Source organism: Protopterus annectens, chromosome 1.part0, assembly GCF_019279795.1.
Source record: "Protopterus annectens isolate FY-2018-M chromosome 1.part0, PAN1.0, whole genome shotgun sequence".
In the NCBI taxonomy this organism is placed as follows: Eukaryota; Metazoa; Chordata; order Ceratodontiformes; family Protopteridae; genus Protopterus; species Protopterus annectens.
Window position 1 is genome coordinate 1,686,438,595 of NC_056725.1, and position 21,581 is coordinate 1,686,460,175.

The 21,581-nt window shown below is 39.4% G+C and overlaps 1 protein-coding gene across 4 annotated transcripts in view; it reads right to left on the reverse strand.

The window, feature by feature from the left end:
• Nucleotides 1–21,581, reverse strand: part of GRAP2 (GRB2 related adaptor protein 2) — an 874,362-nt gene that overhangs the window by 256,258 nt on the left and 596,523 nt on the right. The gene's annotated exons all lie outside the window — the stretch shown is intronic.

Sequence of the window (21,581 nt, forward strand, 5' to 3'; positions counted from 1 at the left end):
AAACTATTCCTGGCTCCACAAAGTCTGCTCTTCACTTTTTCCCTTAGAACTGCTCTATCTCTCAATTTAAACACCATATTCTCATTCTAAGGCCTTCACTGGTCCAAATAAGTAATCTTATAAGTTAGCACTATTAAACCATAAGCACTACTTACTCTTATACTCTCTACGATTACCTTGTCCCCTATTGGTCCGTCTTAATTCAGTTTCCCTATATTACTCTAGCATGTCCAAAGGTCAGTCAATGGTTTCCTTTCCAGTCCAGGTGGTGAATCTGGGAATTTTGAGGCAATGTTACAACTGTCTCATGTACACGGACAACCCTCTCCTCCTCCAAACAGGTTCAAATATATGTGAGAGATGCAACCACATAGCCAAACTGGAGGCTGAGCTCTCTCTTCTCAAAACTGGTGAAACCAGTCAGGAGGAGAAGGTAACCTCACACAACACAATTCCAGTATCACATAGTCCCACCACATCAGCGAACCAAACACATAAATACACAAAAACATACTCGGAGGCACTAAATAAAAATCTACCTAAGCAACAGAGACCTCCAAAGCAGACATCCAAGCAAACGCTACCCCAAAACAAAACACGCACAACACATAGCCCACAAAGTCAGTGTGCCAAGCAGCCACAGCCCTTAAGGCTGAATAACACACCTGATACTCTTGTAATAGGTGACTCTATTGTCAGACACACTGACGTCCCGCTCACCAGGCTGAATAAAGAGAAGGTCACAGTGAGCTGCCTGTCGGGTGCTAGGATCCGCCACATAATGCAAGCACTCAGGTCACTCCAAAGCAAATACAAATATGACTCGGTCATTGTACATGCTGGTGTGAATGACCTGAGACGTACCTCCCTGGACTACATGAAAAGAGACATATAGGAGCTCTCTGATCATGTAGCCCAGGCCGGTATGACCCTGACCTTGAGCAGCATCTTACCCTCACCTAGAATGATGCCACAGTACAAAGACAAAATGATCGATTTTAACAATTGGCAAAAATGTTGGTGTCATTCTAAGGGGATCCAGTGTCTGTCAGCCTGGGATGACATGCTCGACAAGCCACGTTGCTTCGCTAGGGACGGCTTGCACCTGTCACCACTGGGCTTTCGGATATTGGCAAAGGCTCTTGCCACCCCCATAGTGCCTTTTTTAGGCAAGGCTCAAAAGTCAAACCCACCTGCATAGACAGCACAAGAAACAAGAAACTAAGGGTAATGCTGCTAAATGCCAGAAGTCTTTACCTCAAGATGCACGCACTCGAAGCTCTCCTCGGTATGGAGAACATCGATATCTGTGCAGTGACAGAAACCTGGTTCAAGGCTCCAGAGAGCACCCCAGCACTACCAGGTTATACCTCATATCATGCTTTTCGGCCCCAAAACCTGGACCGAACCACAAAAGGAGGGGGAGTGTCCATATTTATCAAGGATATCCACACCTCCAGGTTAGTGGCATTGCACGAAGTATCAGAGACCATCCATGTGCAACTAACAGTGGGCAAGACTGCTTTTCAGTTTATAGCATCCTACAGACCACCCTCTCAAAGTCAGGAATCCCACTCGGCTTTCCTGAAAACAGTGGAGAACATGAAGATCTCTCTGAACACCATTATATTGGGCTACTTCAACTACCCAAACATAGACTGGGAGCACTACTCAAGCCCCAGCACCTTAGCCCAAAGGTTCCTGGAAATTATAAACTCAAATGCTATGGAACAACTAGTCACCACTCCCACAAGAGGGGATAACATACTAGACCTGATCATTACCAACATGGGGACTCTACACCTGAAGTATATCCTTCATTGGTAAGATCAGACCATAAATTAATTTCACTGGATATCCACATCCCAACCCCACCCCCAGCCCAGAAAACCACAGTGAAAAACTTCTCAAAAGTGAACTTCTCACTTCTCAAAACCGAAGTGGTATCCTTCAAGGCCCCAGGGCCAGTGGAAACTACGGCCCAAACTGCAGAATCCTATATAAACGCATTCTACGACATCTCCAGGAATGCATGGATCATGCTATCCCAAACAAAACCAAAACCCAAACATCCAAAGGCAGGCGTCCAGTCTGGTGGACCTCAGCCATAAATAAACTGTACAACAGAAGGAGGAAGCTACTAATAGAGCAAAATCCCTAATAGGGAAGGCATCCCTGATCAGTACTAGCAAAAAATTACGATCCCTCATAAAATCCTCCAAGGCCAGCTTCGAGAGAAAAATTGCTCAGGACACTAAAGACAATCATAAGGCATTTTTCAGTTATGTTAGGAACCTGGGATGCAACTCCCAGACTTGTTCTGAGTTGATTCTAAATGACAAAAAATACACTGAACCCACAGACATCGCCAATATCCTGGCAGACAGGTTCAGTGCAAACTTCTCCACCCCCTCCCCCCCATAAAAAGAGCAAGTATTTATCCCAGCAGAGGGCTTCCTCCCAAACATCTCTGATGCTCAGGTGAAGGCTGCCCTCTCCAAAGCAAAAAACACTGCTTCCATGGGACCAGATGGTGTCCCGGGTTGCGTCCTACATGAACTCCAAGAAGAACTAATCCCTCAAATAAAACAGCTATACAATCTCAGCCTCACTACAGGATATGTGCCCACAGAATGGCGTACAGCAACAGTGGTCCCACTCCACAAAGGTGCAGCCTCCACAGACCCTGGAAACTATCGCCCTATAAGCCTGACTAGCTTAGTCTGCAAGGCTATGGGGAGGATCATCATGGAGCTCATAAACAAAGACATTGGGGACCTACAGACACTAGATCCTACCCAGTTTGGCTTCGTCAAGGGCAGATCCTGCCTTTTGAACCTGGTTGACTTCTTCGAAACAGTCACTAAAGCCATAGATGAAGGGAAGGTAGTCCACACAGCCTATCTGGACCTAGCAAAGGCATTTGACACAATACCCCACTCAGGCATCATAGATAAGCTATCCAGCTTAAATATAAACCCCTATGTCACAAGATGGGTCGCAAACTGGCTCAAAGACAGAACCCACAGAGTGAGAGTTGCTGGAGCCATGTCAGACTCGAAACCGGTCACAAGTGGCGTCCCACAAGGTTCTGTCCTGGGACCGCTCTTGTTCGGTATATACTTTTCCGAGGTACAGGCCAATGTGGGAGGACTATGGGCTCACCAAGTTCGCAGACGACTGCAAACTAGGTGCCATAATCAGCTCTCCAGCTGACACAAACATCCTTCAAAAAGGTCTCACAGAGACGGATAACTGGTGCCAGAGCCATGGTCTAAAGCTAAATGCCAAAAAGTGTATAGTCATACCCTTTGGCAAAAACAACGTGCCCACAAATTACCACATAGGCGGTAACCCATTAAGTACAGAGAAAGTAATTAGGGATCTGGGGACCCAAGTTGATAGCAATCTCTCCTTTGACAACCACATTGCCAAAGTGGTTAGAAAGACCTTTTACATAGCCCACCTCATCATGAAAGGATTCACATCTAGATCAAGAGAGGTAATCGTGTCCCTTTATTCATCCCTCATCAAGCCCATCATAGAATACAATGCCCCTTTTGGGATGTACCTTACCAGACACCTGCAGCAATTAGAAAGACCCCAAAAGTACCTCACCAAGAGGATCAAGGGACTCAAACAGATGCCATATGCTGCTCGGTTAAAAAAACTCCAGCTCTACTCAGTTGCATACCGCCTACTTCGAGGCGATCTATGCCTGACATATAAAGTTATGTCCAACCCAGAATTAATGGACATGCTCCACCTCAGTAAATCTAAATCCCTTAGAGCCACACGCTTGAGGGACTTGAACCTCAGCACTGAAATAAATAGAACTTGCTGGAGGGACAGATTCATAGCCCAGAGGCTCCCTTCGCTCTGGAACAGAATTCCAATTCATGTTAGGCAGAGCACCTCACTGAATCTCTTCAAGAAGAATCTTGATGAGTGGATGGGGGATCGTAGGTTTGTCCCGGGGATTACTTCCGTGTCACTATTAGACAGAGGCACAGCAAACTAAACCTTAAAAAGGGCACAGTATACTCAAATCCAGGGGTGGCATAAGCCAAACAAAATCGGGCTAGGCTTATAATTGCCCCAGGGCAGATAGCCTAGTATGAACCTATGAACCATTTGTAGAAATATTTTGCTGCTGGACTCACCAATGCTGCATGATACAGCCTAGGTTAACATATACTTACACATAATACGGGTGATATACTCACTAGGTGAGGCTGGGCTTTGAGCAGCACTTCCTGTATTACGCATGTATGTCACAGGCTGTCAGAATGACAATAAAATGAAGCTTGGAATAGGAATTGTTAGCAGAGAAAGGTGTCAAGCAGAGTGTCTGGCAGATGAGCATTGAACTGTCCTTGTCGTTGTGATTTTCCCATTACTTTTGACAGTCAACTGTGAGAGATGAAACTAATACAAAGTAAATTGTTACTTTTTTCATCATCATGAGACAGTCAGCTGATTAGTCTTGTAGGTGGAAGATGGTGAACAGTACGGTTTAAACACATTTTATGTAATACCACAAATGTTTACTTGACCTAGCTTTCAGCATTTTGCAGAATGTCCATGATTTTGCCACATATGTTTGGTCTGTTTCTCATAAAATATGTGCTTTTCTCTCAAAATGATGATGATTGCAGTCACTTACCAATCCACATGTTGATAGTATCTCATTATAAGGTAATAACACCGATTCACAAATTAATGAAAATAACTTTTTTACAAGTAGAAAGCAGCACATTTTAAACATGCATTGGGCTTCCTAGCTGAAGTTGTTACAAGTACTCACATTTTATCCACTTGTTCCTTATAATGAGAGGTAGCATTCCACATTTTACCTACTTGTTCCCTATAATGAGAGGGAGTGTTCCATGTTTTATCTACTTGTTCCTTATGATGAGAGGTAGTTTTCCACGTTTTACCCAGTTATTCCTTACAATGAGAGGCAGCGTTTCACGTTTCGGAGATAGAATGTTGAGATCTATGTGCAGTCACTAAACAATGACAGCTATTTGAATTTCAAACTTCATATTCTTCAGACAATGCACACAAAATCTGTTATTGTAGTAACATTCTAAGTACATAAGAACAATATTTAACATGTGTTTCTTATTTCTGGGTCCTTGACCCCCAATTTTTTTTTTGTCTTTGTTCCTGATTCTTAAGCTAACAGGTTGAGAGCCGAAAGCTATGTTTGGATAACTATTCCCTCGGTCTCTGAAAGATGAGAGAGCTACGGAATGGATCCACTGAATAGACTAAATGAGTGGGTGGTGGAGAAAAGGCCATAGAGGCATTCAAGAGGACATGTGACAGGCAGAGATAAAATGACAGGAAGGCAGGGGTGGTGAGAAGGTAGATTAAATGCATTTAACTCATTCACTCCAATGGAGCTCAGAAGGTTTGCACTTTAACTTCCAATGGGAGGATCCTAAACCTTTTGACAGAATTAAATTATGTCCTCACACTTCAAACAAATGTTCGTATCTCTAGAACCATAGGGATTATGAAAGAAGTATAAACGGCAAACTCTTCAGCACAAACTATTTTTACAGTGGTAGTATTCTTTATGTTCTAGGTCTTAAACCAAATTTTATAAGTCACAATAAACACAACTATTACATTTGTTATATTTTGTAAACAACGTAGAATATCTCAGCAACCACTCAAGTTACACATATACTGCCAGCAGCATTTTATTCATCTAGCTGAGAGTTTTCATATGAGGCTAAGGAGTTATGTCTGTGTTACTTGGTTGTTGAGATATTTAGAAAAATGTTAAAATTATATCTATATAAATTGGTATCATAAAAACAACAGTTTATATCTATTTACTTGCACTAGACAGAGGTAAAATATGAATGCAGTTGAGTTTGCTATTACGTAAGTTTTAAGATGAAATCTTTTCAAACCTTGTATATAGCATGGTTTTGGAATTACTGATGCAAATATGAACAAACAATATTTGATGCCTAGAGGCATCACTAGGAGTTAAGTGCAGATGCAGCTGGAGGCATCACTCAGACGTAATGAGTTAAAAGACAGACTAAATAGGATTATTGTCTTCCTCTGACTTCAGATGAATTAAATGTTACATACACAAGTAAAATAAATGTCCATATACCACATGCTAACTGTTTCTGTGTTTATTTCTGGATGTGGACATTTTCTGTTTTTTCTCAGTGTATGTTTTATTCCATATTGTTAGATGTACCAACAGAGTTTGTAGATGTTACTAAATCCTTTTGTGAATGGCTGTCATTAATCTACATGCAAAAAAATGCTGAATAAGATGCAGCTCGGCTTGATTCAGTCAGTGCACAAATTAGTGAGTTCCTGAGTTCATCTACAGTAAAAGGGACTTGTACGTTGAACTACTACTAACTGCTTTTATGTACAAAGAAAGAGTGATGATCAGTTCTCCAATCATGGCCAACTTACTAAATGTTCGAGATATGGATGCAAAGAAATTCCCCTCGAGTGTAAAGTTCAGGAGGTGAATATTGGTATCCACATCAAAAGCACATAATAAAAGTTATGATCATAATTCTTTGTAGTGCATGGAGCGTTATCTGCTCCATCTATTATAAGTTACAGAAAAAAATGTTAGAGCATGAAATTGTTTCACTAGCTTTCAAAGCCTTTGAAAGATAGTAAAATATTTAGTGCTGTCAAACAGACAGCGGGCAGAAAGGAAGTTTCCATATAAAGAATGAGCTGCTTTAAGATACTTCATTGTATGCCTCATTTTGCTTATAAGTGTGGCAAAATTAAGTATCTAATATCTTTTAGCTACTGTTCTTTGCTATCTGGCACTGTATGCTATTAATCCCTAACGCATTAGCTAATCTTAACAGCACAGTATGTTAGTCAAAACAATGTTTGAAGGGGGGGTTGGACATTTCCCATTTTAAGCATTCATTCATCCATTCTCCAATGTCTGCTTTATCTAATTCAGGGTGACAATGGAGCCTATGCCAGCATTCTTTTTGGTGCAAGGCAACCTTGAATAAGATGTCAGCCCATTTCAGGTACACATACACCCCCCCCCCCCACACACACACACACACACACATTTAAGAGGAGTTTGCAGTCAGAGGATTGCCAATCCACCTAAATGATGTCTTTGAATAAGGAAAAGAGTTGGAGCACTCAACAAAATTCCACATGGACATAGGGAAGACAAGCACTCTACACGCAGAAGGTTTCCTAGAGAAGAACTGGTTTGGAGAACCAAAACAGCAATGCTTACTCTACTGTGACTCTCTCTATTCTGAGCAACAGTAAATGTTTCAAGCTTAAAGAAAGAGATGTGAATGAACATTACAAATACAAAGTCTGGTGTATTATTAGAAATCTATTATAATAGATACAAAAATTGGGGGAAGGAATAGTGCAAACGGGTAATCTCAAGAAGAAGGTAGGCTGTGTGTATCTTCAATCTTCTACCAGGTCATCTGTATCATCTTAAAACAATTACACAAATTTAGTAGAAGTAATTTCTTCTTAACAAAACTAAACTGAAGTGCCTGATCCCAAGTTTTAGAGGGGTAAATAAGGTCTTGAATATGGCTGAGATGACCAGTGTTTCACTAGTGATAATGCAGTGATACTTCAGCTGGAGGGACTGAGATGGGTGAAGAAGGAAGTGAGTCACTAATGCCACTTCATCCATCCTGGGGAGGGAAGTGTGGCAGCTCAGATCTCACCACATTGGCAACAATTGTATGAAAGCAGGTGAATTGCTTACAGCAATGATCTCAGTATGTGTGGCAACAACAGACCCCAGTGCCTGATGAAAGCCACTGAAGTAAGGTGTTAGGATAATCTCAGGATCTGTAGACTGGCCCATTGTAGATCACATGACTAACACCTCCAAAATAGGAAGGAAAGGTCTGATAAGGTTCACAAGCTAGGGATTGAAAGTGTCAAGGACTATTTCCCAGGATGGTGAAACCTGGTTCTTACCCCACTGGAGGAATGAATGGACCAGCTTGACGAAGGAAGGGGGAGCCATGCAGAACCGTTGCAGAAAATATATTGGTTCACACTTAGAAACAGAAAACTATCTCTGCCTCTCTGAATACATTTACTGATGATCATCTTTGTCATCTTGCACAGGATACTGTGAGACGGGTAAGTATGCTCATGGACTCAAACGTAGAGCCTCCATTCAGGACAGGGACCACTGTGCTTCACTGCCATAGTTTGGTGACATAGCCTGTTTGGTGCTTTTATTTAATAAAATGTAAATTAAATTAATTAGATTCTACTTTATAGCACTGATAAGTTTCTTAGTTTCTTGACAAGGCCCATAGAAATAGTGCTTTTGACTTCATTTGGAGAGATGATTAAAGGTTCACCCACATGATCCTAATGAAGTTTCCCATGGAGTTTTCCTACAGAAAAAAATAAACATTTATACAATTACTGAAGCTTTCATTCATGTGAATATATAGTGAACAGTATCCATAATTTGTTGTTTTATTCACATATGCATATTCACGTTAATGTCTTCTGTGGCTGATCTTTTTATATGTACACTGTACTTATAATGACTATTCCCCTGCCTAGAAGAGCCACAGATTAACAGGGATAGTTTATGCTTTGGAGCTTTATAGAGACAGAGACAGAGTAAATTTGCTCTGCTCCAAAATTAGTCTGCTGCTGTTACTCCAAATTATTTCAATTAGGTAAATATTGTTTGAAGCTGAGCACAGTGAAAGTTACAATATTAGGAACCTGGGAAAATTATACTGAACAGAACTGCACTGAGATTCAGGGAGAATTTTACCACCAGACCTAAATGAACAACTCCATACATTCCAATAATTTATCAGTGATAATCTGCAATTCAGATATACAATAAAGCTGTACTGAGCAACAGCTCATTAGTGGCACATTATCGCAGACAAAGTGAATGGTGTCTATTCACACTAGTGTTACCCCTATCGGCCTATGCAAAATGTCCACAGGCAATTTCCTTGCAGCGCACACACACACACACACACACACACACACATGTGCTCAAGCACACATATGCACACATACACACATACGTGTTCAAGCACGGGTCTATATTAGAACATCGAAGTTTCAAAACTTTGAATGTTTTAATATCGACCCCCTATTCAGCGAACGCTGAAAATAGCAAAGCTACAGAAAACTGAATTTTTTTCCTATGGAAAGAATTCGGTTGTCCGTTTCTGTCACTTCGCTATTTTCAGTGCTGTGGTGGAAAGTTACGGGTCGAGTTCAGGTAAGTGTGCGATTGGACACGGGTTAGGTGAGTTAGGATTAGGGTGCGGGCTAGGTATGTGTGCGATTGTGTGGACGTGAGGGTTAGGGCAGAGTAGGTGAGTTAGGGTTAGAGACGGGTGAGGTGAGTGTGCGATAGTGATGGACCTTAGGGTTAGGGTTTGGATTAAGGTAAGTGGATAGTTAGTGGTGTATGTACAGTTTAGTGTAGAGTTAGATATAAGATTTTAGGTGTATGTGTGTAGATTGCTGTTTGTTTAGTGTGCTTGTGTTGTGTGTATGTGTTTTGGAACAGTGAATTTTTTCCCTAGGAAAAAATTTGCTGTTCTGCATATTCAATGTTGTAAGCGTTCGCTGAATAGGGGTCGATATTAGAACATTCAAAGTTTTGAAACTTCGATGTTCTAATATAGACCCTTCAAGCACACACACACACACACACACACACACATAGATTTGCAGTACTTACTCTAACAACCTTGATTCTATTGAAGTGAATGGGGTTATCATCATTATCATCAACCCCCCTTTTTTCCAATTTTCTGAAGGGAGTCACATCAATTGTCACAATCTCTCTTGATTCAGTGTCATTCTTCTGTCTTCTTTGACAGCCCTGCCTGACTGTTGTAGGTCTTCTCTCACATAGTCCACTGATCTCTTGGCCGGACATCCTCATCTGCACTTGTGTTTTTCTAGTCTCTCCCAAATCTTCTTCACCAAACTGTCTTCTGCTTTTCTGCACATGTGAATGAACCCCCATAATCTGTTTTCATTGACACTGGCTTCTGTTTTGATAACCTGATTTCTTCATCTGTCCCAGTTTCCAACTGGCCACCCATCCCTGGTACTTCATTTCCATCACCTCAAGCTTTCCCAACTTCTCTGCCTTCACTGCCCATGTTTTTGCAACATACAGAGGTCCTGGTTGTACCAGTGATTTATACATCTTGCTTTTCAACTTCTTTGGCATTCTTCTGTTACTCACTATCCCTCATACTATGTACCAATTGACTGCAGCACCTCTGATTCTAACTTTAACATCCTCATTTAGACTTTTCGTTTCCTCAGTCAGCCCTCCTATACACATGAAACTATTGCCCTATTCCATTATTTTCCATTCTATCTCAATTTTCAGCTTCTTCCGATTTCCCCAATCAGTGCCAGGACAACTGTTTGGTATGTACTCAGTTTCATCCCATGTGCCATCAGTTTTGTATAACAGTCCACTATCATTTGCATACATTCCTGTTTAGAGTTTGCTTATAATACCACATCGCCTGCATACAGCAGCTTTGTTGATCTGATCCCACTAACCTGTTTGGTAAGGTCGTTCATCACCAGTATGATAACCAGTGAGCTCAGGGATGAAACTGATGCACACCTACTCCCACTGGGAACCCCTCTGTGAATATGAACGCTGCTCATATTTGTGTCATTGGGTCCTTGTACATAGCCTGCAATAATTCTACCAATGTTTCTGTGACTTCAAACCATCGCAAGACTGCCCATATTATCTTTTTTGGAACCTTGCGATATGCTTTCACCAAGTCTAGGAATGCCCAAATGGTCTCCTTCCTCAATTCTAGCTTCTTCTCAATGATCTGTCTCACTGTAAACATCAGGTTGGTTGTGCAACATCCTGATCTGAAGCCAACCTGCCCATCTCCTATCTTTCTTTCTACTACACTGCATATTCATTTATCAATCACCCTATCCAGACCTTTCATGCAGTGTGACTGAAGTTTGATACCTTTATGCTGCCACAGTTATGAATGTCCCCCAGATTCTTGTACACTGGCAATAGAATGCTTATTCTCCAGTCATCTGGGATAAGCCTTTATTTCCATACTGTGATGAGTACACTCATGAGTCATTTCTCTTCTAACTCACCCAACATCTTGGTCATATCTGCTGTGACCTCATCTGAACCTACTGCTTTACCTGAGTTAATTTTCTTTAGTGCTGTTCTTCCTTCTTCTGGGGTATTTTTTAATCTTCTTCTGTTTCATTAGGCAGTATGTGTTTTTTTTTTCTTCATTTAGATACTAATGAAAGTATTCTTTCCATCTATCTATGATGTCTGGACTGGTAATCAGATTGTTGCTTTCTGATGACCATCTCATATCATTCTGCATTGGCCTTTAACCTGATATAGATACAAACAGGCATTTAGCATCAAAAGATGGTGTGCACTTTTTTTTCATTTTGTGCCCCTGTGATGATGTGAGGTACTGACAGCTATGCCAGGAGAAGTAGGGCAGTGGATATGCAACATATGCCTGCATATCTAGCTGGAGTTTATGAAGAATTATATCATTTGTATATCAAACTGATTTGTAAAGATGCTTGTGTTGAAAAATGTATTTGTAAAGCTGCTTGTGTTGAAAATGCTGGTCAAAAAAAGAAATGCATCTTTATATCAGACTGTATTATAACTATTGAAATTAATATATCGTAGTAGACGATACTGGAAGAGATGTTAATCTCAGTCCAGCTAACTTTGAAAAGTAGTTTGAAATAAAATCACCTGGTAGGCCACAAAGATTGTATCTTACAGTTCTGGTTGCAGTCAGACACAAAATGGGAAAACAAGGACTAGGAATCCAGCTGTATTGTCTCTAGCAGGGCACTAATTGCTATACTGGAAGGGTGTAAGAGTTGAAATGGTTTTATGACTTCCAGAAGCTGCAACAGATCTTAGCAAAGCCCTATGTGTGTGTATTATTGACACATATGTGCTAAATCCTGGCAACTTCTAGTAAAGGGGGGTAGTATTGGAATCAAAGTCTAATGGCCAGATGTATGTGATGTCATTCTGTATTCCAGGACAAAAATTATGTTTTAATACTAGATGAGACTAAAGTCTCAGGGCAGTCTGATTTTGGAACCTGACAAAGAAAGACCCCTCACCTATTCATCTTGCCTTGCTCTTGTAAGTGACCAGGGAATAATAATTCTTTAGATCAGTCAGGAAAATATAGCGAAATTACTTAAATACTGTTTTTCCTGTATCTGTGTGAATCTATTCATCTGTGTTATTTTAATATTTCCTGTGATTGAAACTCTGGTGTTTATTGTAAATAGATATCCTGTATTTTCATGTTCTTTTATTATTTATTATTAAATATATTTAAACTTTTCATTGTGGCTGGTCCTTTAGACAACATTTTAAAGTTTAAGAGTACTTATATCTATTTGGTGACTCTGTGGCCACTCCTGAAAGCCTTACTGCATTGGTCAAACAATATCATTTGAATTAATATTAATTTCACTAAGTATAATTGGGTACCCTTGTAAAAACCTTAGAGTAGCTGGCTTAGGAGTATCTGGTGGCAGTGTAACTACCTTATAATCTGGGCAGAGGGGCATAGCTAGTAAATCTGTACCAGCCTTTCCCAGGTGTGTGTGTGTGTGTGTGTGTGTGTGTGTGTGTGTGTGTGTGTGTGTGTGTGCGTGCACACTTGTATGTGTGTGTGTGAATCAAATCTCAAAGACTGTGTGTGTCAGCTGCATGGAGCAGGGACACAGAGCACTGGTTTCACAAAGAGAGTGGTGGAGGACTTGGCTTGGACACTCGTCTGAGGATTCAACAGTTGTGCCAGTGAGAAGTCTTATTGGGGACCTGGAGAGAGAGAGAAACCCAGATCCTGGACTTAGTGCATTCTCTGCATGCTCTTAAGGGAAACTGTGCTTGATGCATCTGGAAATACTGTATGTATTTATTTTTTTCTAAGTGAATGTCCCTCTCTAGTGTCAGTGGTGAGGATTTAGGCTCATTGATTACTGGCCCAGAGAGGGGTCATCACAGCCCCAAATAACATTGTAGAGGTATTCTCAATCACTCTACCACACTATTCAGATGCAGTATTTCCGTGGAAGAATACATGGCTACTTAGCATTAACCATGCCCCATGGCCTGCCAAATTTGCATGAGGCTTCATGAATGAGATCTCTGTCCAACCTACAAGCTGGGTTCTTAGAACTGCTGTACTTTCTGAATTGCTTAGACTTAACTGACAACAAAACCCCACAGAAGGCATGTTTTTACTGCACCATAAGCCTTTCTGATTTCCAGGGGTGGTTTTAATGAATACTGAGCAGCATTGGTATATGATATATACTTTCAGATACAAGCAGAGGGCTTATTCTAGGAATGTCCAGACAGAAAGGTGCAGCATCAGCAAAAATGAACATACTTTGAAAATTCAGTCTGAAGGCTGTTTCAGGGTCTAGGGGCCAGTTCTGACTTCTTCTCATTGTTTGTGTCACCTGTATAGATTTTTTCCATGCACTCTGTCTCCACTTCCACAGAATATGTTATGTTGATTGGCTCCACTAAAGTTTTTTCATATATTGCACTTACCCTGGCCTTTGCCTTTGTCACCCACATTGCAGCTGAAAACAACTAAGAAAGACCAGTTCACCCAAATAACAAATAAATGGCCAAGGAGAAGACTTCAGATATCACTACTTAACCAAACATGTATTTTACAGGTGCATTCTATGCAGAACAACCCAAACACGTAGCTTCGCACGGATGGCAAGTGCAAAGGCCAAAAATCAGAAACACAAAAATGAAGACAGCCAGCACTGTAAGGAGATTCCAAGACTTTATTTAAGTCTTAATATTGTTCTTGACACATGTAAAATCATATTTGGAAGGTAAAAAAACCTCCTAAATCTTGGCTCACAGACCGGTTTTGGCCAAAAGCCTTTAAAGCTACATGTTTGGGTTGTTCTGTTCAGCTTACTTCACTGGTGGCATTTGGAGAAAACTGTTCTTTATCAGGTGCTTCATGCTTGAGGCACCATTGGAGTACCCTTAGTTGTATATTGGTCTCTCCGGATGAATATTGCAGCTGTTGGAAGATTTTTCTACTAGTTTTATTATTGTTCAATTTGTATTATTTTGGGTTCCAACTGTGAATTGACTATTTTCACAAGTAGAGTGATTTGGCAATTTTTTCGAGAGAATGTGCTGAACCTTATGCATTACGTGACATTCCTGTGGACTGAGTGGACTGTGCTATTTGGGTTTACCATCGTTGTATCCTCTAACTCTGAATATTGGAGACATTTTCTTCAGTTTTGTGTGCCCTGCTTGGTCTGCTGCTAGTCAATTGGGGCCAGGTCCGTTTTCGACATGTTTCAGCTTTTTTTCATTGAGTTTCATGCAGTCGGCGTGGTATATGCCATTTTAAGCTTGGCCTAGGAATTGGAGCTTTCATTGGATGTTCGACGTTTGTGGATTGCAGTCGTTTTTTTTAAATAAAGGTGCTTTTGGCATAAGAAAAATTATTAAGAAACATTAACACAGGCTTGGTCTGCCCTTTTTTTCGGTGGTGCTGTGAGCATTCATCTCTTATGGTTTGCGCGTTGAGATACCAATGAAACATTGTTTTTTGGATAACCCCTAAGCTCTAACACTAATATTGCAGGATTTCAGTAAGTCAAGCAACTGTTTGGACTTTATAATTTGTGTTATATTGAGTGTTTGGACAATATGTTGTTTATTTGACTGTTCCCTCGTTACATATTGAAGAGTTCTCCCTATTGAGTTTCATGCAGTCGGCATGATATACACCATTTGGGTTTAGCGAAGAATTTGGACTTTTATTCAAATGTTTATTGATGTGTAGTCATTGTATACTGTATTATATGGACACTTATTGGTTGTGGAGTGGTTCCATTGAAATAAGGGAACTTTTGGTATATGGCTATTTTTGGGAGTTACCAATATAAGTTTGGTTTGTTTTTTTCTGCAGTTGGAGTTGTCGGATTTTACTTTTACAATACTTTTACATTACTGTAGTTGGCCTTTAATTGTTCAGACTTCCACACACAGGCTGTATTTGTTGATTAATAGGCCACCTTGGTGGGTTTTTTTGTAGTTCCGTGCAGTCGGCAGGCTATACTTTACTATGGTGGCGAGCCTTCATTTTGATCTAGTGGTTGGTTTCTGAAATATTTTTTTTATGCTCTAAGAGTTGTGTCCATTAGCAATATAGTCTATATACTATCAAAATCCATTCTATATTGCTTTATAGTTTGGTCAGCCATATAGGCTGTTTAATGTTATTTTGTCTGCATACAATAAACATTTGGGGGGGGGGTGCTTGTTACCTGTAAGGGTTTATTGATTCCTTGGACTTATTAAGATATAAGTTTCCAGTGGCATATTGTTTAGTAACAGTAAATGATTGGATGATTACCTAAAAACAAGGTGTGATCCAATATCTTTAATTAGGTTATTTAAATATGTTCTAATTATGTATATTGATTCATTGCTACTGTTGGACCTATTTTTTTGGGTTAATCTACCATCGTATTACAACATTTGTTAGGCTTCAAAGGTTACTGTATTGTGTATAATCACTTTTTGTGGTTACCGATACATATTTTGGAATGTTGGGCCCCCTTTTTTCCATTGGGTTATATTATCCATCATTTTTTAATGATCTATAATGTTTGAACATATTGTTTGGATCTCCTGTAAGCCTTAGAAGCATTTCATATTAAGCATTTAATGCCTATTAACATTTGATTAGGCTCAAAGGAAATTGTTATTACATTTTTGATTGAGTAATTTGTTGTATATTTGCCTATTAGAGCTGTGTTTCAGATTGTTATATCAACTGATAGGGGCTATAATTGAAATTTTTTTTTGTAAAATTATGGATCTCATGACTATTTTGCAGGGCCTATCGGCCAACAAGGAGGACATTGAGATTTGTGATACCACCAGATCTAACACTGATGGTTTGTCTTCAAGTAAGGATGATAGTTGCCAATCTTTGTTTGACAATATTTTCAAAAGTATGAAGTCCCTAAGATGGAGTGTTTGGCACACTAAGTTATTCAAAGCTTATATCCAGAAAGGCATTACACCAAAGGGTTTATATGGATTAAACCACTAGTGGGCCAACCTGATGAAGTACTGTTAACTACTTGGGCCAATATACAACAAAATTCCTCACTGGAATTTGTCCACCCTTTACATGCTTTTCATGAACGTAGGGTGGCAAGTCAGATTTCTAAGGTTTCACAAATTTGTCGAGAGGCTAAACAATTTGAAAATACATCTTCTTACAGGGAATGCCTTAAGAAACTTAGTGGGGACCTGTTGTCCTTTAAAAAAGAGTTGAAGGAATGCAAGATCCGTAAATTTAATAGGGATTCTAACGATTATAGTCAGGGTCATCCCTTTGAACCAAGGAAAAATGTTAAATTCTTTAAAAATAATGAGTTTATCCCAGAAATAAAAGGAAGAGGAAATCTATTCTCAAAAAATCACAGTGATATTTCGGAGGATGATCTTTCATCCCATACTGATACTGAAACAAATATTGCTCAAACATCACCAGCGCATAAGCGCTGTCCTTCTACTGATGGCTCAATGGGGTGTAAATAAAACCCCTTTAGGGGAAGTAGGAAATGGGGGGGACATAAACACAAATCTAGGGTTCAGTTCAGGACTAACACTGGAGAAGATGCTACAAATACTGGAACCCAAAAAAGTTTAAACAATGTCATAAATATTTCCTCTGTGGTTCTATCTGCTGTTGAATATGGTCTACTGAATAAAGGGTTGAATTTTATACCCAGCTTTATGGTTTCTGAAAGTGATTGTACGAGATATTTGGTCTTTTTGGTGACTACTTAACCTTAAGGAATTTTTTAAATATTCTGATTATGTTGATGGGTCCCAAGAGATTGGATTTAAGCTTCATCCCTCAACCTTTGCACCACCGATGAATAAACATGTCAAAATCTTTCAGAAATGTATATTAAAAGAGTTACATTTTGATTTGGATTTTAGTGAGGGGGTGCTTTCCAACAATTTAAATTTGGAGGAGAGGGAGGCACTTAGCTCACTTAGAAACAGGAAAGATTTGGTCATTTTACAAGGTGATAAGGGGGATCTATTGTGGTAATGGATTGGATTACGTATGAAGCTGAAGCAAAGACAGTTCAGTGATAGGAGATTCTATATGATCGTGCTCATTGATCCTACCCCACAGTTTAAATACTAATTGATGAGTTTTTGGATTTGGCTGTTGATAAGGGTATAATTGATGAGAAAACATCTTTTCATCTTAAGGTTAAGGAGCCAGTTTCACAATTTCTTTATTCGTTGCCCAAAGTACATAAAAATCTTCACAACCCACCTGCGCAACCAATTGTTTCAGGTAGGGGATCATTAACGGAGCCCATTTCTGCATATCTTACAAAGTATCTTAAACCCCTTTTGCAAGCTGTTTGGGATAGAATTAAAGATACTACAGAATTTCTTAACATCAATGCTGATGCACAACTGGAAGATGAATGGTTGTTATGCGCTTTGGAAGTTACATCACTTTATACTAGCATTCCTAACTGGGCAGGGCTGTTGGCATTGGACTTTTGGCTTACTGAGTTGAAGTTATATAGTCCTGGTTTCAATACCTTCCTTCTTTCTCTTATTGAGCATGTGTTGACCAAAAATGTCTTTCTCTTCAATGGTAAATGTTATCTGCAAATGAAGGGTACAGCAATGGGGGCTTCTTTTGCCCCCAATTATGCAGACCTCTTCATGGGGTATGTCAAACATTTTATGATTTATGATAAAAGTCATAACATTTTCATTGAGGAGATTGACATTTGGAGACGATTCCTGGATGACTGCTGGATGGTGTGGAAATCTGATGTTACATCATGAGAATTTGTGCAATACTTAAATGAAAATAAATGGGGTATCCATTTTACAGTTAACTCTGATAGGAAATGTATTTCCTTTCTGGATGTGTTAGTTAACAAACAAGATGATGGTACCCTCCAGACCACAGTATACAGAAAGCCATTCCATTCCAACTCCCTTCTACATGCATCCAGCTGTCATCCAGGACACATTGTTAAAAATATTCCTTAATCCCAATATACGAGGATTAGATGAATATGTTCTAAAGAAGTGGATTATGCTTTATTTAATGAAGTTTATGGAACGGGGATACTTGGCGAAGGATCTAATTCCAACTAGTGACATAGTTGGAAGAATGCCCAGAGAGGATTTGCTAAGGCATCAGTGCCATAAGTCTAATAGTGGATTTAAGATTAGATTCACAACTACATTTGGTAGGAACACGAAACAACTGACTGATTTTGCCCAGCGACATTGAGATATTTTATTGTCTGATGAGTATTTGGGGCAAGTACTAGATAATAGATGTGCCTTTTCCTTCCGTAGGGGTGTCACTTTAGGTGGACACTTAGTTTTTATAAAAAAATAATTTTTTCAATCAGAAGATTCAACGTACATTGGATGGCACAAGATTATTTGGATGTTTCCCCTGTGAACATTGCAGTTTTTGTAGATATGTTCTTAAAACCAAGGAATTTACCACTAAAAATACTAAACGTGTTTTTGAAAGCCAGACATTAGCCAATTGGAGCAGTAATTGGGTTGTATATCTGTCTGTCATTGTTCTGCTTTTTACATTGGACAAACAATCAGATCTCTTAAACTGAGGATTTCAGAACATTTAAGTAAAATAAAAAATAAAGTTATGATCAATGCACTTTATAAACACACTCTGGTTCATAATACGGCCAATTTTCATTTTACATTTATTGATAAGGTTGGGAGCACTAGATTTAATAAAACTAGTTGGCATAGATTTTTAAACAAAACAGAAAAAGCATGGCTCATCAGACTGGGTGGGTTATTTCCCCCAGGTCTAACTGAACATTTGTAAAGATTTATGTTAATTTTCTTATTTATGGTTGGTTTATATATTATGTACAGGTATATTTACATTGTTCATTCATGGCATGTTTGTGTGTGATTTGTGTTTTAGAACAGTCAGGTTGTTAATTGCTGGAGATTTTGTATTGGTGATGAAGGTGACTGCTTTTACATATAAAGGAACACTGTTGGTTGCTTGATGACACTGATAAAGACTTTTGGATGAAACTGGTCTGTGGATCAAGATTTAGGAGGTTTTGTACCTTCCAAATATGTTTCTACATGTATTATGAACAATACTAAGACGTAAATAAAGTCTTGGAATCTACGTACAGTGCTGGCTGTCTTCATTTTTGCATTCTACGCAGCACAGCTTGCTCTGCAAACCAGTGTGGTGGCTGTGGTGTAAATTAATATTGTGCTCCTCGTATGCCGCTATCAGTCATCCTTTGTGTTATAACAAACTAGTGGAGAAACATCTTGGAATCTCTGCTTTTATAACTTGTATGTCATAACTTAAAAAAAACTTGATGCTGTTTTTAACAAATAAGTTATTTCTTCATATCACTTAACTGTGCCTCTGCAGTTCACTTCCTGTTACTATCTAATTGCTATGATGATACTTTGGGGTTCTTTGCTAAAATAATCAAGCTGAGAAATATGACATCAAAGCAGAAGCTAAGTCTGTGAACCTTTGAAGCTTTATACTTGGCTTTTCTGTGTTATACCCAATCCAGAACACAAAGCTCTGGCCCAGTCATAATTCAAATGGAAAAACATAACTTAGTATACAGCAGCCATCTCTTATCCTACTGGTGACCAAAACACATTCCTTCAACATGCCCATAGTTTGAGCATGACAGCATGCAGCCTGCATTCCTCACCGCCCTACTTTTCTGAGAAATATGTACCTGAAAGTGGGCTGTACTTCAGTAAGAGGTGGATGTCATGCTAAAGCCATACCTTCTGTCCCAGGAAGTTGTACCTAACATGACTTTGCAATCCAGCTGCACATCCACTGCACCTACATGAAATGGAGGAAATGGTACATGAACCTTCATCACCTAGAATGACATCACTGAAGGATCCACTTTCTTGTGTGTGTGCAGGGGTGAAACACAGTGAAGTGTGAGACATACAATGTATATCAAAATAGCATGTCACTTACATACCGCAGTGGAAACAGATGTGTGTTGGAAAGTATGTATGACTCTTATATACTTAAACAGCTGCTATACTACCATGGGTTATATTAGCATGAAGTTTCCAAAGAATATGAAGTATAAAACACAGATGTCTGTCAGTCTGCTTTCATTTACACTGCTTTAGTATTACAACAGTGTGGACCCAGTTCTTCTAGCATTTAACTTTTTTTCAATGTTTGCAGCAGCTGTATTGCATTTCCTTTCATAACAAAACTAGACTTTGGCTTTGCAGTTTTTAAGTACTCTCTCTGCTTTCATCTCACATGGTGGATAACACACCTCCTATGCTTTATGGGGTCACGTTAAGTTGCTTTTTTTCCTACTACTTAGTATGCTTTAAGTATTTATTAAAGGAAAGCATTACTCAGTTACACCCTTCTACTGTTAGGCAGGGGTGATTCTGTATACTGACATTAGCAACAAATTATCTCCATATTTTACACTTCCAGAACAGCTATAACGATGTCCTGCACGTTTAAAATATAATGTTACATTCCAGTTAAACTGCTTGATGTTTGCTTTCTTATAAATCAAGTGACTGGATATTTAATTTATGGAATGTTAAATAATATTGTAGGGCTATTCCTACCTGTCAGACTGAAGGAGTGGGGTCCTGTTACATTCTGCTCCCTAGATATTACTGACAGGTGCTGACACAGTTGCAAGATAAATACATCTGCAATATGGAATCCATATGGCTAACCACTGTCACCACTTTTGCAGGGGTTTGGGATATAAATGTATATAGTAGAGTGGCTTCATGCCCTTTGCATGTTCACCTTCTATAATCCCAGTGAAAGTTTATGTGTATAGTGGAGTGAACTCATGCCCTGTGCATGTTCACCTTCCATAATCCCAGTGAAAGTTTATGTGTATAGTGGGGTGAGCTCATGCCCTGTGCATGTTCACTTTCCATAATCCCTTGTGAATGTTTAAGAGTATAATAGAGTGAGTTCACCTTCCATAATCCTACTGAAAGTTTATGTGTATAGTAGAGTGAGCTCAAGTCCTCTGCACATTCACCTTCCATAGTCCCAGTGAAAGTTTATGTGTATAGTAGAGTGAGGTCATGTACTGTGCACATTCACCTTCCATAATCCCAGTGAAAGTTTTTGTGTATAGTGGAGTGAGCTCATGTACTGTGCACATTCACCTTCCATAATCCCAGTGAAAGTTTTTGTGTATAGTGGAGTGAGCTCATGCCCTGTGCATGTTCACTTTCCATAATCCCTTGTGAATGTTTAAGAGTATAATAGAGTGAGCTCACATCCTGTGCATGTTCACCTTCCATAATCCCAGTGAAAGTGTGTGTATATAGTAGAGTGAGCTCAGCTCACATCCTATGTACAGTCACCTTCCATAATCCCAGAAAAAAGTTT